This window comes from Natator depressus, chromosome 11, assembly GCF_965152275.1.
Source record: "Natator depressus isolate rNatDep1 chromosome 11, rNatDep2.hap1, whole genome shotgun sequence".
NCBI lineage: Eukaryota > Metazoa > Chordata > Testudines > Cheloniidae > Natator > Natator depressus.
The window spans coordinates 37810202-37832185 of record NC_134244.1 but is presented as its reverse complement, the minus strand read 5'-3'; the positions used below and the strand labels follow the sequence as shown (position 1 = coordinate 37832185).

General features: G+C 43.4%; 1 protein-coding gene across 2 annotated transcripts in view; it reads right to left on the bottom strand.

The window, feature by feature from the left end:
- Positions 1–21984, bottom strand: part of CERS6 (ceramide synthase 6) — a 210552-nt gene that overhangs the window by 104727 nt on the left and 83841 nt on the right. The window lies entirely within an intron of this gene.

The following is a 21984-nucleotide window of genomic DNA, read 5'->3' as shown; positions in this document are numbered from 1 at the left end:
GATTTTGCAGCACAACATCTAATCTCACATTACAACATAAGTTTAATGCACAACAACCAATCAACATAAATTCTTTTCATTCAGAAGATTGTTTCTAGTCACTAGGGCTTTGATTCAGCAAAGTTCTTGAGGACATGCTTAAGTCTTGCTGAAATAAATGGGAATCAAGCACTTGCCTAAAGTTAAGCACATGCCTAAGTGCTTTCCTGAATCAAAGCTCTAGTATTCTGTCTTTTTATGCAATTAAGTTATTTAGGATATATTTGCTTTCTTTGGCCCAAGCTGCAGAGAGTTTTGCCTGAGTGAGGATTGCAAGATTGGGTCTTTGCCTACAAAGCAACTATTAAAGCACCAAATTCTGGCTGATTTCCTTATGTTCAAAGAGCTTTTATTTTCATTTTAAACTTAATACATAGGATAAAACCTTCCCTGTTGTCAGACCAGTGCAAGCAACTAAGGAAGACATAAATACCTCCCAACAGTGCTTTTAAAACTACCTGCCCTTCTCATAGCTCAGCACTAACAAAAGAGTATTTTATGTTTTCAGCAGCTAAAACATGAGGTATGTTAGATTATAAAAATGTGCCCTGCTGTAGGGAACAGCATCACCCAAGTGAGACTGAAGCTCTGTAATGGGCTCTAACTACTAGCTCCTGGGGTAGGGAATGGCTTTTCCCCCCAAACGTCTCAGGTGAACAGTGGATCTGCAAATCCACATACAGTTGGCTCCCCAAAGGTTTTGTTATTATTACTTAGATGATATAGAAGCTCCTAATTAAAGACTGTTACTAACTTTTCCAGTCCCCCATAACCTTGGCACAGCAAGTCTGTCTCTCGGGGGCTTCTTAGGGAAAGGCAGGGAAAGCACAGATTAGAACCTGGGGTTGAGGGCTGCACTAGTGCAGCTGTAGCGCTTAGTGAAGACGCCACCTACGCCGATGGGAGAACTTCTCCCATTGGCACAGGTATTCCATCGCCCCGAAAGGTGGTAGCTATATGGACAGGAGAAGCCCACCCATTAACATAGTGCTGTCTACACTGGGTGTTAGGTTGGAATAACTGCATTGCTCAGGGGTGGATTTTCCACCCCCCTGAGCGATGCAGTTACAGCGACATAAGTTGGTAGTGTAGACCAAGCCTGAGATGCAACAGAAAGCCCAACCAAAGTCCCAGCTGCACCGGGGGAGCCTGACCCACCTAACGATGTCAAGGTAAATCAGCCTGAACCAGACACCATCTGCCTAGGAGGCGGGTGCCAGACCCAACAGAGGACAGAGCCAAACAGATCCAATCCAGCCAGAGACAAAATTAGGAAGGAACGAAGCCAGCCAGAATGGACCTGTGATTGATTACCTGCTGACCCCAGGGCCTAGCTCAGAAAATATAAGTCACTGGGAAGTGGATGGAGATCTGGGCAAGCCATAACACAACATAACTTCTGGAGAAAATTGCTGGATTCCCGGGGGGGCAGGTGTGGCTACACACATGGGAGGTTGTAAAGGAACGGACTCACCCCTGCGGCGCCTCCTGCTGGTCATTAGGAAGTAGCTCTTTTCCAGCATGGACCACCCTCTACAGGCCGGTGATCCGCACAGCTCTGGCCCCTGTGTCCCTCATCGACCTCGGTGCCCCTTTCTCTGGGGTTCTGCCCCCTGGCAGCACCCCCACACTCTGCCTCTGGGTCTCCCCTTCCTGGGGAACCCCCAACCCACTGTCCCCACCTTGCCTCAGTCTGAGCTACTGCCAGTCATCACCAAGCCCCACTCCCTGGGGCAGACTGCAGTGTAAAGGCCACTCATCATAGGCAAGGGTGTTCGGACCGGTTGCCTTCCTCCGCCTCCCAGTACCTCTATGGGCCTTGGACCAGGCCTTACAGCCTGGGGAGTTGCCAGCCTGGAGCACCTCCGCTCAGCCTGCTCCTTCCCCAGCACTCTACCACCCTCAGTACCCTGCCAGTCAGGCAGCCAGGCCCTCCTCTCTCCCAGCCTGGAGAGAGACCCTTGGGTCTCTGGGCTCACAGTCTTTTTATAAAGGCCAGCTGGGGCCTGATTGTGGCATGGCCCAGCTGCAGCTGCTTCCCCAATCAGCCATCCCCAGCCACAGCCTTCTACAGGGCTGCTTTTAACCCCTTCTATTTTAGGAGCAGGGTAGCCACCCTGCTACAGAGGTAAACACCAGTGGCTTTTCAGTTAGTGATGCTTACAGCAGGCATAGTGTCATAGGGTGACAGTGGCCCTCTAAGAGGAAAGAGGCCACTGGACCTGTGACTTGTCAGCTATCTCCTAACTGAGCTTTAAGAGAAGGCAACTAGGCCATATAAGTGGCAGAGCACAACAACAGAGTCAGTCAGGAAAAGGGCAGAGGAGAGCTGCATGGTTCAATCAGAAAAAAGGCAGGTGAGAGCTACTGGACACAAGGAAACTGCAGGAGATCCTTGAAGGAAGCTGTAGATGGTTCCTGGGGGAAGGCTGAAGAGCAGCAGAGAGTTTTGCTGGGTGACCTCCCCAAGCCAAAAAGCCAGAGTTGGAGAGGGCTGAAGGCCAATGAGCAGAAGAGACAGTTGCCTGCTGGCTTCTAAGCCGGACAGCCAAAGCCAAGGGCTGGAGAGAGCTGAAAGGAGGGGAGCAGTGGAGGGGCTTGCTCACTGACACCTCCATGCCAGAGAGAGGGAGCCAGTAGGTGGCAGAGCACTGAGAGCCAGGGTGGTCCCATGGGGAAGAGTGGGATTGCACTCCAGCTGGAAGGGCTAGGGTGGTTTTTCTGGTAAAGGTACAGGAGAGGATCAGATAAGAGCCCAGATAAGGTGGAAGACACGAGCGGGTAGTATGTGCTGTGTCGATGGACTATAGGATGTGGAATTTTAAGGACTATATACACTGGGTACTAGAAATGGAGTATGTTTGGGGACTTTATAGACTATTTTGAATTCTGTTTTCATAATAAACCAACACCCAGAAAGGTATTATTAGATAGGAGAGCTGTCATGGAGTTACTGGGGACTCTAAAGGAGGAAAACTGAGGAAGGTACACTGGTTGTGCCTCGGCCTGCTGCAGAAGGGCCCTTAAGGTGGGATCACCTTGTGACAAATAATTTGGGCTCAGCTTGGACTAATTTAAATCACTGGATTTTAATCATAATTTAAATCGGCAAGAAGGAAACCTTGATTTAAATCCTGTTTCGTATTTGTACTTTTTAGTTATTTTCATAAGGAAAGGTTGATTCTCATTGGTTAGTAATCATTAAAGCATGTTATTTATGACTAAATACAGCCTTTACATTAATTTTGGTGCTTCCTTTTGCTAACTGGGAAGATACAATATATCCATTCACATTTACTTAAGTAATTATATAGTTTAAGTTACATTTATTCAGATTCCGAATTTTCACATTTTTTATTAAGTTAGCACATGGTGAATTTACTAAATGATTACATTTTTACTTGTGTTTTGTGTCAAGTGCTATCTGGATGGGAATTTAAACTCAATAAAAAACAATTTTTGTTAAATCTACTTTTAGATATATATAAAAAAGTGCTGGATATATAAAAAAAGTTTAACAAAGTTTATCAAAATGTGTTTGAATTTAAAACTGGTTTATTAAATGAAGTATTTTATGTAGGTTATGAACTGATTACTTCTGGTAAGCATGTCTTTCAAGATTTTAGAACCTTGTAGATCGTATTCTCTCACCTAGTTTTTATTCATAGTTTAGAAAAAGAAAACAAGCTTTATCAGCTCCCCATTGGTTTCTTAACTTTGAATGAACTAGACATTGAATTGAAGTAGCTGAAATGAAGAAAATATTCTCTCTACCTACAGAAGAGGCTACTTTCACCAAAAGCTGGTTTTTCAATAAACAGGCTCCAGTTGCTTCCAGCTGTTCAGGGATTTGACTTTCTTTAAAACATGGCAGCAGATATGTACTGCTAAGTATTTTTGTATTTAATTTAAATTATTAATTGCTTATAAGTAATTTAGGCCTTGATATAGGATGTCACTTTAATATTAAATAGAATTTTAAAAAAATATTTACATTTAAAAAATCCTGAGCGTCATTAACAAGCGATACAAACGTACTGGAGGAAAGAGCTAGCGGATACTGGAGCACGAAACATCTCTAGTAAAATGTACTATTTACTGTCTTCTGTCTGCTCAGTAAAATTGTTTGGTTGCTGTTAATTGCCCCTGAAGCATTTTAGTGCATTTTTGGAGAAATGATTCTAGGGAAGGCACATTGCTTTGTTTAAGGGGAGTTCAGGCCACCAGCATACAAGCAACTAAAAGGAAAGATCAGATCTAGTTTACAAAAATATAATGGATAAATTGGGCAGAAAGTGTCTGTAAAAATGTCAGTGAGATTCAAAATGTTACTAGTCTAGCTGAACAGAAGCAGCCTCTTGTTCATCTGTAAGATACAGAGCTGCAGAAATGAAATTGCTTAATTGGTATTACACAAATATTGGTCCTCCCACAAGCTCGGTACTACCAGCAACATAGTGTGTACCTTTCATGTTGCCACATTCCCCAGAAACTATTGCACAAACCGAGGATTCAGATAAAGAATGTTGCCTCTGGTATTGGAAAGTCTTCAAATCATGTGCGGGCAGAAAATAGCCAGGATAGCAAGATGAAGGAATATAAATTTCCTTGTGAGCCAGGTCCTGGGACAGTGAACCCTGCTCCATAACTGCCAAGTCATGCAATTCATGTGGTGGAGTTTGCAAGACTGTGCCAATGCAAATCAATCAATCAAGGGGAACAATTCATAACTATCATGTTTTACTCCATGGAAAATATTACTGCTGACACCCTTCCCCTTCCTCCACTGCCCAGCCCCCTCTCACTCTCATACCAAATCTGAGCAGTTACAATAACTGCCTTTCAGTGATAGCTGTCTGCTGTAACAACCCCTCCCAAAATGATCTTTGTTGCATTTTTTCTCAAGGCAAAGTTCATAAAATTCCTGTGCACCTTGTGTATGAAAGCCACGCTACTCCACGGAGGCTGAAAAAGCCTCTCCTTCAGCGATTCATAGACTTCTGACATATGTTCAAGGTGAAGTTTTAAATGGTTGACCTCTGGGGCTCCACCATTCACACAGTTCTCCAAGGAGGCTTCTTTTGCTTAGCCCTGCAGAAGGCCAAGGAAACCTGTGACTGCTGTATGTTGCTGCAGCAGCCACTGCAGAGAAAGAAAACTTTTTACCCTGAGATGTGCAAATCCAGAAACACTGACTTCCAGTTGTGAACGTGCACCACGTTTTTCATGGGGCCCATTATTTTGAAGACAGAACACTGAATCATCCTGAAGTCTAATGAAAGACAGCACAAAACTCCCACTGACTTTAGTGATGCAAGGACCTCACCTATATTCTTATTACACAAAACCAGGCACCAGAATTCATGATAAATTCTATTCACAGTGAAAAGAAAAGAAGTACTTGTGGCACCTTAGAGACGTGCCACAAGTACTCCTTTTCTTTTTGCGGATACAGACTAACACGGCTCCTACTCTGAAACCTATTCACAGTGAGTTATTCAACAACCTGTAGGGCTGCACAAGTCGTTAGAAAGAGAAATTGTTTCAAAGACTGGCAGAATTTGCATCAATCAACTTTTGCAGTAAATTGCTCCGTTAGCTTTAGTAGAAGAATGTCTTAAGCTTGCTCTCCGAACACGTGAAACAGAACTGCAAAAGGTTTTCTGTTACTCCATGTCAGGCAGCTTTCAAAGGAAATTTTCCCTGGTTTAGCACCAAGGATGAAATCTTGATCCCCTACATAAAGCCCATAGGCTCTCTCACACCATTTATGTATAGTCCTACTTGGTTTATTGTTTCAATTAACAGTAAAAACACTTGAGACCACTGTCTGGGTAGACACATTCATATTAGTTATATAATTAATAATATCAATGTTAATAACCTGAATTCATTTAGGTTTGAAAGAAAAATAATGTAACTGGTTTAGCTACTTAAATAATCAATTGACTAACAATTAACATACAGTATTCAGTGAAGCTTAACTGCTGCATGGTCTACTATACAGTCAGCAAACATCAATGACCTTACTAATCAGTTGGTATTTAATTGATATCTGTCTTATTAAATCTAAATAAATACAATTATTAATACTACATGTGTGTTAAATATAATTAATATATACTGAGCACTCTAAAAATCTCCATTCAATTAAATCTATAGCGGAGACGGTTTAAAGTGAGGTCTATGAACCATTGTAGCCTGAAGAAATATATGGACAGCAACCTGATATTAGCACTTTTCCTACAAACAGTCTTAAAACTGGAAAAGACATGATCAGCGTGTCAGCTGACAGACCCATTAGTAACTAAGTTGTGGATTTACCACTAGCCCAGAGCAAGAGGCTGCATGTAGCTATGCTGCCCCAGGAGCAGGCCAGTGATTGAATTTTTTCTGTGCCTGGTTTCTTATCTTGCTCAAGAGAGGAAGTAATCTGAGTCAGCTCTGTACTTCAAGCAGATTATAACCCCCTCCCTGTCGGGCCATGGTGTGGAAAGGAGAGTAGCAGTAACATTCTCTCCCACTGTGCCATGACCCATGATGAGGGTAGCCCATGCCGGGGAGTGTTAGCATTGTTACCAATCCATAATGAAGCTAGCCTGAAGTAGGTCTATGGATGCTCTCGTAGTTAACTTGAAAGTTAGTTTCCTCTAAATGGGTCACCAATTCCATGACGGATTAAACAATTTCTGGGAATATACTAAAGGTCTGTATTGCAGAGGAGGGGTGGGGGTGGAACAGGACTCCTAAAAGATTGCCAGTGGTGTTATACCTTAAATTATCGACCAATAGCAGAACAAGGGAACCTGAAGGGTTTCTCCAAGAAAGATATGTTTGGAGGCGGAAATGACTTTTTATAAATGAGCTACGTCATTAGGGCTGATTCATAACAAATAATTGGCTCAATTCTTGCAATTCATTACACATTTTGCCGGACAAAGGCAAATGTTTTATGGCTCTGCAAACTGAGGTGTTGTATGGGCTGCAGACTGTGAATGGATGCATCAAAAACATTTTGCAAGTCATTTGACACAGGAGAAATGGGTTTTCTTGGTTCTGTTAGAGGGTAAAAAAGCAGCCTTGTGTTTAAGTTCGGTCGTTATGACTGTTTGTTGGTGTCAAACATAGATAGTACACAGATGATATCAACATTTTGTCTATCATCTGGTTTGCTCTTTGCCTGGTGTGAAGATACTGGGTTAAATCCTGACCTCACTGAAGTCAATGGCAAAATTCCCATTGACTTCAAAGGGGGCCAGATTTCACCACCAAGCCTAATTCTCTTCTCACATGCACCAGTTTCATTGTGGTAGCAGTCCTGATTTACAGCAGTAAAAAGTGAAATGAGCCTACTTGACTGGCTGCCATGTAGGTTGCATACTGAGAGTTTATCCTCTTGATTTAATACCAGATACTTCTCATCTCACTGTCAAGCCTTTACATAATGTCAGTTGCCTTCTTCATCACATGCCTATGTAGCTGGGGGCTGTAACAACTCATATCCTCTGTGTATCAGGCACAGAGAGGGGCCTGTAACACACACTCACTGATGGGTTACATACTCCCCCTCCTCAAATGAGGCTCATACTCGGCCTTTGAGGCCCATTGCTATTTGAATCCTGGATGAGACCCCACTTATGTGATGACTGCTATCTTGGCTGACGTACTGGGGAGTGAACCAAGGACCTCCAAAGCTAGCTGCTACAGGCTATGTGAAAGAGCCAAGGCTCTTTAGCTGGGGCTGTAACAGACTCCTATCCTCTGTCGATTGTAACACATTCGCCAGTAACTTACATTCTCATTTTCTCTATTTCCCTTTTTCTCCTCCCAATTTTCTCTCCACTCATTGTTCCCCTCCAACTCCTCCCACTCCCAGATTCACATGCTATCATGTTGTTCCCAAAGCTCAGAATTGCTTCCCATTTCCAGCCCTGTTCTTCCTTCAAATCCTTCCTTATATTTGACTCCTTCTAACTCTCACAACAACCCCTGTCCCTCCACCAGCTTCATAACCCATCTGTTATACTTCACATTTTTTTCCATCAATAAATAAGGAAATATTTCACCTACCACACCATGAGTAATAAAAATAATTTGCTAACTTTAACATGCACCAACAAGAGAATTAAGAAGCTTATGAGTATTGTCAAAGTGTAATGCTGACACAAATAAAAAATTAGCATCTTTTTAATTTTGGAATTTTTGATATTACAGAACTTAACCTTTGCACAAAATTCTACATTCTGATCCACATGGCAGCACTCATCTGGCATTCTGTTTTCTCCCTGCTGTACATAGGTAGGTCTCCTATTAACTTTAATGGACTATTCACCCAGCTACCGAGAACAGAACATCAAAGCGGAGATCTCTTGTCAGTAAATCCTTTCCACTGGTTGGTTTCTGAGACAGGAAGGTTGTTTGCCTCTCTACCAAAAATAAGAAAAGACACATGCTGAAACATGCAGCTTCTTCCACAAGTGCTTTAGAAGCTGGTGGTGTATATGTTCCAATATAGTGTATTTTGTAATTTGTATCCCCAGCTGGAGAGTTAAGCAACTTTGGTTTGGGGCACTAGCTTTCTTGTCAATTGGCCGATTTGATTAAGAAATCAAACTCTTATCTAAACATGAAATCAAAATAACAAACCAGTTTAAAGGATATACCCTTAACCCTTTGGAGCATATTTAGGGCCATATCAAGCCATTTCCATCGTGTGGACAACATTTTAGTAGAGAGTTTGTCTCATAGGCCACCTCTCTTCCTAATCACAGTCCCACATCCCTGTGCCAATTACAGCAGTTGCCACTTGGAAAAGGAAAGTATTTATGTATTCTTGTACCCCTGAGTATGCAACATCTCGGTGTCCTTCAGAACACAGCACAAATCTATATAGCACATCTTTTAAAAGAGGTGTTTAGAAACCTAATTATTTTGTAGAAGAGAATGATAACATCTCTCTTCCACAGGTTCAGAACCCATCCAGGAAGTGCATCTGTCTCTCTGGACATCATGTGCTGTCTCCTAAAGTCTTGCCTACCTCTGTTCTTTCTAACCAAGTTAGCTTTGTATGGTATGATATTACAAATGTGACAATATCACTGATGCCAAGCGCTCCATCCATCCAATTCTTTTGGCATCCCAAAGCTTCTCTTAGGATATATTGCTGTATTTTGTTGGGCCTGGTTAGCTACTACTAGATGCACAGAGAGTTGATAAATATTCCCCATCACACTTCTCAAGCCACTAAAGCGAAAGTAGCTCTGCTGATTTGGATTGGCATGTTCTTGCAAATGGTAAACAGGTTCATGCACTAGGGTGGCTTCTTAGACAGCTGAAGTGATTTGAAGAAGTAACCCTACTGCAGAAAGACTGATTTCTTTTAAAGCATGCAAAGGAGCAGACACTATATATTGAGAAACTGTCTTTGCCTTCCTATTACATTTTATGGTTTAAAGTTTGGCTGACTTATGACTTTCCTCTGGGCTGATGTTTTAAACAGTTTTTTAATATTTAATGTTACAGCACCACTCAGGACCACTACTGTCCTACATCTTCATTCTCAACATGCAAATGCAGCTCTGAAAATATTAAGAGCAAAATTTAGTAGTGCAGAAAAATGAAAAGAAAAAAAAAACCCCCAGCACTAAATGATCTAAAGCAATGCAGTGTTATAAATAATACAGCATGTTTGTATAATTACACCAGGAAAGATGTACCGTTTAATAGGTGTTTTCATAGTTCTTTCTATGTTATGTTGCCCTGGATGGTTTAATGGTTATATAACTGGTCTGGCAATAAACTTCAAGGTTAACTTGAAGTAAACCTTTGATAAGGTCTCAGAGATCCATTAGTCTAACCAAATATAACTCTACAAAGATGCACTCGCATCTGGAAAACTCATGGGATGAGTGCCAAGAAAACACAGACTTAATTGCCATGCAGTCATCTTTACATTCTGATTGATAGGACTGGCTTCACCTTTAGTGATGCTCATTGCACAAAAGTTACACAAGCCCATGAATCTTTCAACCTTCCCTGGACCTCACTCTCTGTGTGTGCAGCAAGGAGCTCTTTCTAGTATCCTGGACCAGGAGTTCTCTAACTTTTCCTCCTACTGTAGGCCATATGTCTTTATGGTGAGACTGATTAAAGGAACACCTCTCATCTGCAAGCACACAGACCATCTCTTCTCCCATTCATGATTGCATAACATTCCTGTAGCAATCACAACCCTTTTTTCATGTTCATCTGTAACATAATAGGTTTTTTGTTCCTTAAAAAAAAAAATTAATTTAATTGTCTCTGTTCGCTCTTCAATTTATTTTCTTCATCTATTCTGGAGGACTGCATTTACTCCGTCTATTCCCCTGCATTATGTCCACGATCTGTTGTCCCTTTGTTTTGATTTACCAAGGGAAAAATCACATGTATATTTACTTGAACAGATGAAGACAAATAACTGTCACGCTGCTTCAGATTTGATTTTTAAGAAAATCAGCATGTGCCTTAGCCCTCAAGATTTCAAGCAAACTAAAAAAGAAACAGTAATAAGAGATTTCTATAGCAGGTTTCATGAAAAAGCAGTGCCCTCAGGGTAGCGTGAGAATAAAACTTAACAGGCCAGAACACCAGGAAATCTACCAAGAAACACCAGACAGCCAAGCCTTACTCATTCATTTTAAAGTATCCAAGTAATTGAGCACAAGTAACTGATTTGAGGAATGGGCATTAAATACTTCCAAATATCATTTCTGCAGTATCTTGTATTGAAAATATTTCATAGCCTGTAGCCACAAATTTTCATCATGTTTTGAAGGGTTGATTCTAAAAGATCTTTCATGCGAGTAACTTTGTTTACATAAGTTGATCCATTACTTTCAATCCCTAAATCCCTTGGAGATTCTACACCAAATTCATTCTGGAATCTAACAAAATATTCTGTATTTGCACCTTTTTCAGAATTCACTGACCCTGACTTCTTGGGTCTCAAGGAGTCAAAGTGCAAAACATTAGTCTGACTTGCCAAATATCGGCGAGACAAGGTGGGTGAGGTAATATCTTTCATCGGACCAGAGACAAGCTTTTGAGCCCCATAGAGTTCTTCTTCAGGTACTTGGTCAGATTCTGTCTTCAGTCCACAACTCGAATGTTGTCAGTGAAGTGGAATTAAAGAAGCCGCACAGGTATAAATGAAGACAGAATGTGGCCTTACAGAATAAATTACAGTATTAGAAGGCTCTCCATCAACAGTCTTCAAGTCTGTCAGCTCAGTGAGTTTGTCAGTGATTCAGGTTTAGAATAGGCAAGCAACAGACTTTCTAACAATCTTCCACTGTCAGTCACTTTGTTATTCTGGATATACATGCAATGTTATCTCCATATACCACAAACTGTTCTGTCAGTCAAAAAAAATCTATTCTCTGTGGCGGTATGAATGGAGATCCTTGTTATACTGATATTTTGATAGACAGCTGTACAAATGCAGCTTTCAGCAGGCATTATCTTCAGCTCAGTTGGTTTACAACTTTCAGCTCTTAATCATGAAACAAAAAATGAAAATTCAGAAACAGAAATATCTATATCTCTATTGTAAACTCCCAATTCAGCTTATAAAATAGTTACATCAGAAGAAAATACTCACATCTTAGCTTTCTCTAAAGAGCATGAAAGCATATTACTGTAAGATATATTAACGTGGGATAGTCAAAAACTCAGAAGGAAACAAATATTAAACATTGTGGGAAACTACTCTGCTATGTAATACACAGGTCCCCAATAGAAGTTGTGCCCTGTATCTTTGCACAGATTTAGGCAAATCAAAAAAGTTGGAAAATTGGTTTTTTGGGTCAAATGAAACAATGTAATGTTTCAATTTCAGGCACTTTTCATACCAGCAAAGAAAATAAAGGGCTGGATTCACAAGAGGGGGAGTAATGCCCCACAACTCAGTGGTAAGGGCACTCCCTTAAGATGTAGGAGACATCTTCACACTGGAGTAAGGACTGAACTCAGGTCAAATCCTCACACTGGAGTAAGGATCTGATCTCAGGTCACTTCCCTCCCCGTGGGCTGTTAGCTATTCTGGGGCGTTTCTTTCTCTTACTCACTCCTGTTAAAGCTATTCCACTTTGTATAAAATACTTAGAGAGTCACTGGGCCCGCAAAAAAGGAGTGACTCCATATCCCTGTGGTTAGGCCACTCACCAGGATGTGGGGAGCCCAGATTCCAGTGCCTGTTCCAATGAATATTTAATGATTTATACAAAGTGGAACAGCTCCAACAGAAGAGAACAAGATCCATCCCAGAATACCAAACGGCTCCTTTTGATAATTCCATGCCCATCTACAGGCCTTTACACTCACAGCACCAAGGGGGGCGGGTGATTTCAGTCAGAGCGGAGGGTGTACAGCATGCCACAGAAAATGCATAAACCTCTTGAAAAATTGATCACAAGCCAGTGCAAAGACACACAGATATTGAGAAATACAGCTAGTACTGTCTGTTCAGCTTTCCCCTTGTAGCATGCTAAACTGTTACATTTCAGCCTGAGCAGACTTCCTCAACCTAATTTTAAACCAGTGTTCACATTAACTAGAATTTAAGAAAGGATTATTTAATTTCCATACCATAAAGCAATGATGAGTGCACACAAACCACAAGGGAAAAATCCATCTAGTTAATTTATTATAACATTGCTTAATGTGCAGTGATAACATTAAGAGATAGTGTCTTCACAGGATCTACACAGGAGTTAATTAAACTTATTAACAGTATTTACTATTGCATCACCTAAGCAGAAAGATTCAATGAATTAGGAATTCTAAATAATCCAATTTGGAGAGAAGGCAGGAATTCATAAGAAATATGAACACTGTTACAGTACAACCTGAATACAGTTCAGTATATTAGCATGATCCAAAGGTACAGTATAGACATAATTCAACCCCTAAACTAACAAAGCACATGTAGCATCCATAATTGCAGGAGAGAGTCAGGACACGCCTGTAGAGAATATAAAGGTGATTCTTTTATACCGGCTGCTGGACATCAACAGACCTTATGTACTTCTCTCTTCAGCTCTAGCTCTCCCACTAACTAAAGGCAGTATGTACTCCCTAGTGTATTACAATATATAGCGTAGACACAGGGTATCTTGAAGTCCAAGTCTGGACTATGCAGTAAGGCAAACGGCTGCTGACTTCACTACAAACCATCCTTACAGCAAAATGGTTCCTATTACATTTTATGGTGGGTGGGGGTCAGACCCAGCCTCCTGAAAATCCTTGTTCCTGTCCCTGCCTTTATCTGTTTAGTTCAGGTTGAAGACTCTCAGTGGTTGTCCACCCTGTTGTCCAGGCTGCCATTTCACAAGCTAGCTTTCACAATAGCAAAGCTGAGGACAGAATAATGGAGTTCTCATCCCACTCGAATAAATATCCACTGAATATACTAAAGTAAACCCTCTGTAACACATCTAAACGTCATCTCCACTATCCTAACCACCCCACCCCAGACATGCAGGGAAAACATTTGGAGTTCTGAATGTGCAGTGTGCTTTGCCAGTGACTGTTACTTAAGGTTTGAGCTTTAAGAAATAAAACAGCGGGCCAGATTCTCAGCTGGGCACATCTGAGAGGGATGGAAATGGGCCACAAGGGAGCCAGTTGAGGCTTGCTGATTTCCGGGCCAATTTTATGCTAGCTGCCATGCAATTAGAGCAGCCAAAGTGCCATACGGTATACCTCCCCCACCCTTCATTGACATACTAGGGAGTAATAACGGGGTGAAGGAGCAGCTTTTCCAGCTCTCTGTGCACCAGGGTCTCCCCTGCTTCAGAGATCCGGTGGCTTTCTGCTCCCTCTATACTGCTACAGCGGTGCAATAAGGAGCAGAGCAAGTGACAGAATCTAGTCCAATATTCTTACTGTTCAAACCAGACACTGGTGGTAGCTGGTCAAATGGTACGAACATTTCCCCATGCCAATATTTCCAGCCATTGCCAGAGATTATTTTTCAACCCTACACAGAGCGGACAGCAGGAACTGGGAAACACCCATTTGGAGCATCCCAGCATGCAATGTGCTCAGGCTTCTGTGAGTTATTCTGTCCTGCCAGCCAGAATGTGCCATGGGCCTTTGGTTTATCCGCTGCACCATGCCCTCCTTCTCCTCCACCATGCTCTCCCTCAGGGCGGGAAAGCCTTAGTCTACAAACTGTCACATCATCAAACAAGGCAACAAAGGTGAAATCCCTTATCACACCATCATCTCTCTCTCTTTGCACAGAAAACCTTTATCAAGCATATCAGCTCTTGGCAATGAACAAGATGCTAAGAGAACTACTTGCACAAGATGCGGGAAAAAACCTTATATCAATGCTCTTCTGTTCTGGCAATGAAATAGCTGAAGAGGAGAGAAAACAAATCTGACTCAATCTACCTTGATATCAGGCAACAGAAATGGATGCTTGCAGAGCTATTTTTGTTGATATCTCTGGGAAAACGCTCAAACCTGACGCAGATTCTCTCACTCAGTGTGAGAAAGATGACAAAATGTGGTTTTTCAATGCAGGGCCTCTGAAAGTAATACAAAGAATTCTCCCTTTCAAAGAATGCTACTCACCTCCCTCATACTTGCATTTGGTATTTGCCAATTAATTTATAAGACCCATTCCTTTCTATTTAATGTGTCCTGTGTGTTTCAGTTTTTTGTTCTTTTTATCTGGCATGGAAACTTTCTCATTTAAAAATCAACATAAAATCCAGCTTAGAGAAACAATAACATTTTACCACTGTACTAGAGGCACACAGACGTTCTAGGACAATTACTGAAGTTTTACTATTTATTATTTGTACTGCAGTAGAACACAGGAGCCCCAGTCGAGGACCAAGACCCCATTGTGCTAGGCACTGTACAAAGACAAAGACAGCTCCTGCCCCAAAGTGCTTATGGTAAAAGATCATTTACTAAAGCCCACAAGAATCCTGCGGTCAGAAGCACTGCCAGATATTCTCAAGAACCCTTACAAAATTTGTTTGATCCAACATTTATCTCATAGCTTTACACAGTGAGTGAAATCTACAGAGTAAGTACCCCGGGCTGCTGCTATTGAAGTCAATGACAAAACTCTCTAACTTCAATAAAGCAATGTCAGCACCTAGTTCCTTCTGTTTTGTTGTGCTTGTGCTCCTAGATAATTTGCTGTTTTCTTAATGCTGAGAATTAAGATACAATTCTACAGGTACTTTGCCAAATATAATATGTTGATTATAAAATAATTTGGAAATAAATTGGGGACTTTTAAAAGACATTGGTGAACCTGGCAACTTTGCTAAATCCGCAGAGTCCTTCAGCGCTTAGGCATCTTTGGAATGCAGCATTGGACAATGTGGTTTTGCAGTGACGGTACGTGTGTGCAGAGTGCTTAGATGCTGTACTGTTCTGTTTCTATGCCACGTTCCCTAACAGAATCTGCATCATTTCCCCTTAGGAGATTAAAAAAACAGAAAAATTTCAATTACATTACATGTTTACAATGATGTGAAAACACACATCGCTTTGCAGTAGAGAAGGCAAATCCTATATCAAGTCCCATACATGCAAGGCACGGTAGGAACAGTGCCTGAATCCTCCTCAGGAATCAGTAAAATCCCACGAGAAGGATCATGCAGTATATTGGAATGGCCATAACTTCATGTATGAATTATAACAGGTCTGTACAATAGAAAGCATAGGTCCTCCCCCACCATCCCCAAGATCACATCTGAACTATAACCTGTCACTGACAGCATGTCTACACTGGAGCTGGAGGTGTAATTTCTAGCATGGGTAGACATGCCCATGCTAGCTTTGATCAAGCCATCAAGCTAAAAATACCAGTGGAGCAGCGGCTGCATGGGCAATGCAATAGGTTAGCCTCCCCTAGTACAACCCTGTCTGAGATTCCAGGTTAATACTTGGGATACCTAACCTGTCCTACTACCCATACAGCTGCAGCCACACTGCTATTTTTAGAATGTTAGCTAAATCAGAGCTAGTGCAGGTATGTCTACCCAAGCTGGAAATTTCACCTCCAGCTCTAATGTAGACATGCCTTTAGATACTGGAGTGATAAAAGTGCTTCCTGTACTCCACCTAGGGTTGCCAACTTTCTACTAGCACAAAACCAAACACGCTTCCTCCGCCACACCCCTCCTCCAAGGCCCCGCCCCTTCTGTGAGGCCCCACCCCTGCTCACTTCATCCCTCCTCCCTCTGTCACTCACTCTCCCCACCCTCACTCACTCATTTTCACTGGGCTGGCTTAGGGGGCTGGAGTGTGGGAGGGGGTGAGGGCTCCAGCTGGGGGTGCGGGCTCTGGGGTGGGGCCAGAAATGAGGAGGTCAGAGTGTGGGAATGGGCATCAGGTTTGGACAGAGGGTTGGGGTGCGGGAGGGTGTGAGGGCTCTGGATGGGGGGTGCAGACTCTGGGGTGGGGTCAGAGGGGTTTGGGTTGCAAGAGGGTGCTCTGGTCTGGAATCGAGGGGTTCAGAGGGTGGGAGGGGAATCTGGCCTGGCGCAGGGGGTTGGGGCGCAGGGCGGGGAGTGAGGGGTCCAACTGGGGGTGCGGGCTCTGGGACGGGGCTGGAGATGAGGGGTTTGCGGTGAAGGCATCATTTCTCAAGCACACTATTGCATAACTTTTTAAAGTATATATAATTGTCACTATGGAGCTGTGAACTGAAGGCACATTGGGCCATCTTCTGCTCTGTTACACCTGTGCAACCTCATTGACTTCACACTTTAATGATCTACCTGCAAAGATCTACTACATGAGGGATGACTACTCTGGGGCTGCAGGGTTTAAGTTCTTATTATTTCGGTCTTACCGATTGTCCCTCCTGAGCACTTGCATTCTTTAATTTTGTGCAGCACTTAGCTATGACCCTGATAGAGGTTATGTAGAAATGGAAAGAAAAATAAGACAGACAAGTGAGGTAGATAGGATTGTGTGGATTTGTAAGAAACTTGGGGTGGAGGGTATTTAACCAAAATCTTAGAGTGTGAGTAAGGGTCAGATCCTGTTCTCCATTGACTTTAATGACCCAGACAAGCCCTAAAATGCTGATTTTTTTCTAAAATACTGGGACTTTTACTCAAAAGTTTTAGTTTTGTTCTTCATTATGAACTATTCAGCCCTGATAGACCGACTAGTCGACTTACAGTAATGGGTCTCTTGCAAAGCTGGGTCTTCTCCCTTACTCCTCTTGGGTATAACTCCAGGCTGGGACCCAGGGTTCGGAGGACGGGAGGGAGATCAGGGCTGGGGCGGGGGCAAGGGGTTAGAGCCTGGGAGGGGGTCGGGGTGCAGGCTCCCGGTGGTGCTTATCTCAAGCAGATCCCAGAAGCAGTGGCATCTCCCACCTCCAGCTCCTACGTGGAGGCACAGCCAGGTGGCTCTGCGTGCTTCCCCATCCGCAGGCGCTGGCCCTGCAGCTCCCAGCCAGTCGGAGCTGTGGGCACAGCGTTTGAAACACCCTAGCTGCCCCTATGCGTAGAAACCAGAGGGGGGACATGCCGGCTGCTTTCCAGGAGCCTGCCAGCCCCACTGCACAGCGCCGCCAACCGGACAGTCAATGGCCCAGTCAGTGGTACTGACCAGAACCACCAGGATCCCTTTTCGACCAGGTGTTCCAGTTGAAAACTGGACACCTGGTCACCCTAGCTCCACCCAGTCCCCTCTCTTAGTTTGCTTCAGCCATTCCTGCCTCCAGGCCTTCTTACACACTACACCCTATGCTTGGAAAGGCCTCCCAATCAATGGTTGACAAGCACCCTCCCTGTCTCTCTTCAAATCACTCTTAGTCCCTCCTCCCCTAACCTGGGAGGTCTAAGCACACACACCATCAAATACAACGTCACTATCTGTTCCTTGTGTTCATTGCACCACACCTGTGCATGCTATTAGGGTGCAATAATCTCTTCTGGGCCGTAGTTCCATGTGTATTTTAGTGCTATAGAATAAAATGTAAATCTAACTCTGCTATGTGAATAATAAAGAACCATCACAGTATGTGACATGCTGATTACACTCAGTGCTGACAACATACCAAATTGGGTCCATTTTTCCTGTTCCGTATCTCAGGAACCTATCTGCCACACCTTCGGCATTGTGACACATAATTTAACTGCAGTCTCCCTCTATTTCGCCTCTATGACTTTCACTTCAGCTCCCCTACAATCTATTCAAAGCGTAGTGGCTAACTCCTCTTCAGCTATGTCCACACTTCAAAGGTAAGTAATTATTATGGTGGTGCATGTCCACACTACCCTCCTTGGGTTGGTCGTGCACATCCTCACCAGGAATGCTTTCGCCAACCTAAGAGGGGCAGTGTGGGGAGCTGAGAGCCCAGTCTCTCAGCTCTGCTAGCAGCTCCCTGCCAGGAGCCTGGCTGCCCCCCTCTCTGCCCGGGGCTTCTCGCCTCCCCGTTCCCTGCCAGGAGTTGGGAAGCACTGTCAATGTCAAGGCTCAGGGGGGAGCAGGCAGGGAGTGCCGCCCTGCCTTCTCACCCCAGCTTCCAGCCAGGAGCGGGGTCCAGCCACCCAGGCTTCTCGCCCTGGCTCCCAGCCACCCAGCAATCCAGGGGCAGCTGGGCTCTAGCTGCCTGGCCAACAGCTGATGTATTTAATGAAGTGTCTGCACAACATTGAGTCACCCTAACCACACTGACATAAGCCTTATGCCTCTCATGGAGGTGGAGTTATTATGTCGGTGTAGTAAGGCCTTACATCAACGGGAGGAAGGCTGTAGTGAAGACACTGACATAATTAGGTTGATGTCAGCTGCCTTATGTTGACCTAACCACGTAGTGTACACCAGCCCTTCTTCACTTCCTGCTAAGGGCACATCACTCCTACCCTTGAGCCATTTCACTGCCTGAGGCTCCTTCCACATCCCAATGGAATGCCTCATCCTCAGATGTAAGGCTCTTTCCCAATCTGCTACTGCCAACATCTCAGAACTTGTTTTCCTTGTGAACACTGTTCACTCTCAAATTCCCTTTGTTTCCTTTCTTGGCTCCACACCTATGACTCCACACTCTCAGGCCTAGATTCCTGGAAGAGGCTACTCTCCTTCAGTGCATCAGGGTAACTTGTTCCCCTTCTTCAATCGTAGTCGGTGTGTTGAGCTATTAGTTTGCCACAACCTTTCACGATGGAGCATGGTAGTGACACTCACACATCCAGTCACTCCTACACTTCTAAAGCAGAAGCCGTAGCAGCTAATGAACAGAAAATGACAACTCAAATGGTCACAACCCAAAATGCTCCACGTGCAGAATACTGACTTAAGTTTGCACAGGAACATACAAACTGCCATACTGGATCAGGCCAGATGCTGATTTAATCTAACACCCTCTTTCTAACAGTGTCCAGTGTGTTGCAGAGGAAGGTGCAAGAAACTCCACAGTAGACAGATGTGGCGTAATCTGCCCCATAATCTTAATCCCTAAAAATTACAAATTGGTTTGTGCAATGAAACCCAAGGTTTCATCTCCCTTCCAACATTATCGTTAACTAGTTCTTGAGTATTTGCTCTCCACACAATATTAAGAATATAAGAAGTAACATGGACACTTCTGGGTTCTGAAAAAACTGTGTATATTAACTATGCATAAACCCAACACTGAATATTCTTTTTATCCATATCAACATCCAATCCCTTTTTGCATCTTGTTAAATTATCGGCCTCAATAATAGCAAGTAACAATGATTTTCCCAGTCTAATTATGGCTTATGTGACAAAGCATTTCCTTTTTATCCATTTTGAATTTTTCACCTCGGTTTTATTGAATGTCCCGCTGTTGTTGTGGAATGAAAGGGCTAGTCCTTTGTATTTTATTGTTTTTCCCCCCCTCGCATTAATGGTGTTTGTTAGTAAATCTGAATCAACTGATATCTCAAACAATTCATAGAGTTCAAGGCCACAAGAAACCATTAAATCACCATGTCCTCTGGTTTGATCCTTTCTCCTTAGATAAGGCAGGCTTGGATGAATGTAATATAATGGATTTCAGGATGTGATGAAAAGCTAAAAGAATGAGAGACAGAACAGGAGGAAAGAAGGGGGGACAGAAAGCAACACAAAGAGGGGAAAAGAAACAGGACAGCATTTTACATGCCTTTGTGGTGCAGGCAATTAAATATCCCCACTGACAGACTGAGGATTGGATGTCATGAGAATGTGACAACTTTCAACACTCACAAGTGAAAACAAAGTTTCTTAAATAGCAGCAAGGCCAGCTGTCCTTCCTCTTGGGGAGAAAGTCCCTGAACCTAGTCTGCTTCTTCTGAATTGAGGTCGAGGAAGCTGAGATGAGTCAAGACGAGCAGCACTGCTGGCAGGTCGGGGGATGAGCTCCGAGGGAGGGGTATGGGGGGGCAGGGAAGATGATTCTTCTTTTTTTCCAGTCTCTTTTTAAGAACGCCAAAAGGGGTAAAAGTTAGCAGGATATTTTATCCTCGTTATTTTGTCCACCAATTAAATCCATTTTCGTAAGGCCAACCTTGGCATGGGTAACTTTATGCCCACATTTTCTTGTTTACCAAGTATGGTCTCACCACAGTGCTTCACTTATAGCCATTGGCCATTTTTGTTTAAAGTAATTCAATTTTTCTGTCTGGTTTTCTTGCACCTATTCATAATCTTTATTTATTTTGTCCTAATCCTGTAAAATTAGCACCATTTATTCCATCTAAATTAATACAGTACACCCCCTTTGAATAGGCAGGTTCCCTCCTTCACCGACAGCAAACAGACCTCAATTTACCTGTCCAAATGCCCCTCCCCATGGGGTTTGATTGTTTGTGAGTTATCAATACAACATAAACCTCAGACCAAACTTATTCCCTACATTTAGTTACTACCACCACTTCTCTCCAGAACCTCCTCTGCCTCATAAAAAAAGGTCTCTCACACCTTTTATAACCCAGTTACAGATAACTGGACCCACCTGCCAGCTTGACTTGGCAGCAATAACTTCTTTACACAACATTTTAGCGCCTGAGCCTATGATGATCAAACAGAGGAGCCCGGCATTCCTACGTAGGGGCTTAGTCTGTCACTTCCTCTCTTCAGAGGCAGCTGTCCACTTTAGAGAGGCTCCAGGGTCAGCCATGGCTGCAGGAGTCTTTTGACAGGTGGTTCCAATGGAGTGAGGCCAGAACAGGGGTAGAGGCACACTGCTTCATACCAACTGCAGAACTTGTGGGCTGGACCCTCATCTTCTTCCACAGGGGAAGGATTGGAGGGAATATCCTCCTCCTCTCCAGAAAGAAAGGAGGAGGAAACTCCTTGAGGATCTTTCAGAGTTGCCTCCCCAGTACCTAGCTACTACACAGAGAGACTACAGTCTGCCCAGTGTTAACCAGTGCTGCATTTTAGCTAGGAGATGATTTTTCTGTCTCAGAAACTGAGATGTGGGCTCGTCTGACTAGTTAGAGCCAGAGTCAGAACTAAAAGGTCAGAGCTGGAATCAGAAGCTGTATAAGGGAGTGGAGCTGGAGCAAGGCTGGGAACAAGGCAGGTATAGAAGCAATCACAGATCTGGGCACATGCACTGAGCAGCCAGCTACCTCCTCATGCTGCTGCTGCTGGCCTTAAGAACACACCTCCTGGTTCCCTTTAGCCAATCAGGAGGATCTGCCAATCAGGCAGTTCTGCTGTAACTCGCCTGCATTCATTAGACAGCCTGGAGAGAGAGAGAGCGCGCTAGCTAGTCCCAGACTCAGCTGCTGGCCTTCATTCCTGACACTATGCACTGCAATCCCCTTTGGGGGGCTCTAGCATCTCCCAGGTACACCTTCAAAGAATTCAGATCTAGCCTCAGAGCTAAATCCAGAGGAGAGATGTAAGCCGGGGGTGGTAGGCAGAGAGTACCTGCTCTTGGTTCTGAATTTGGCCATC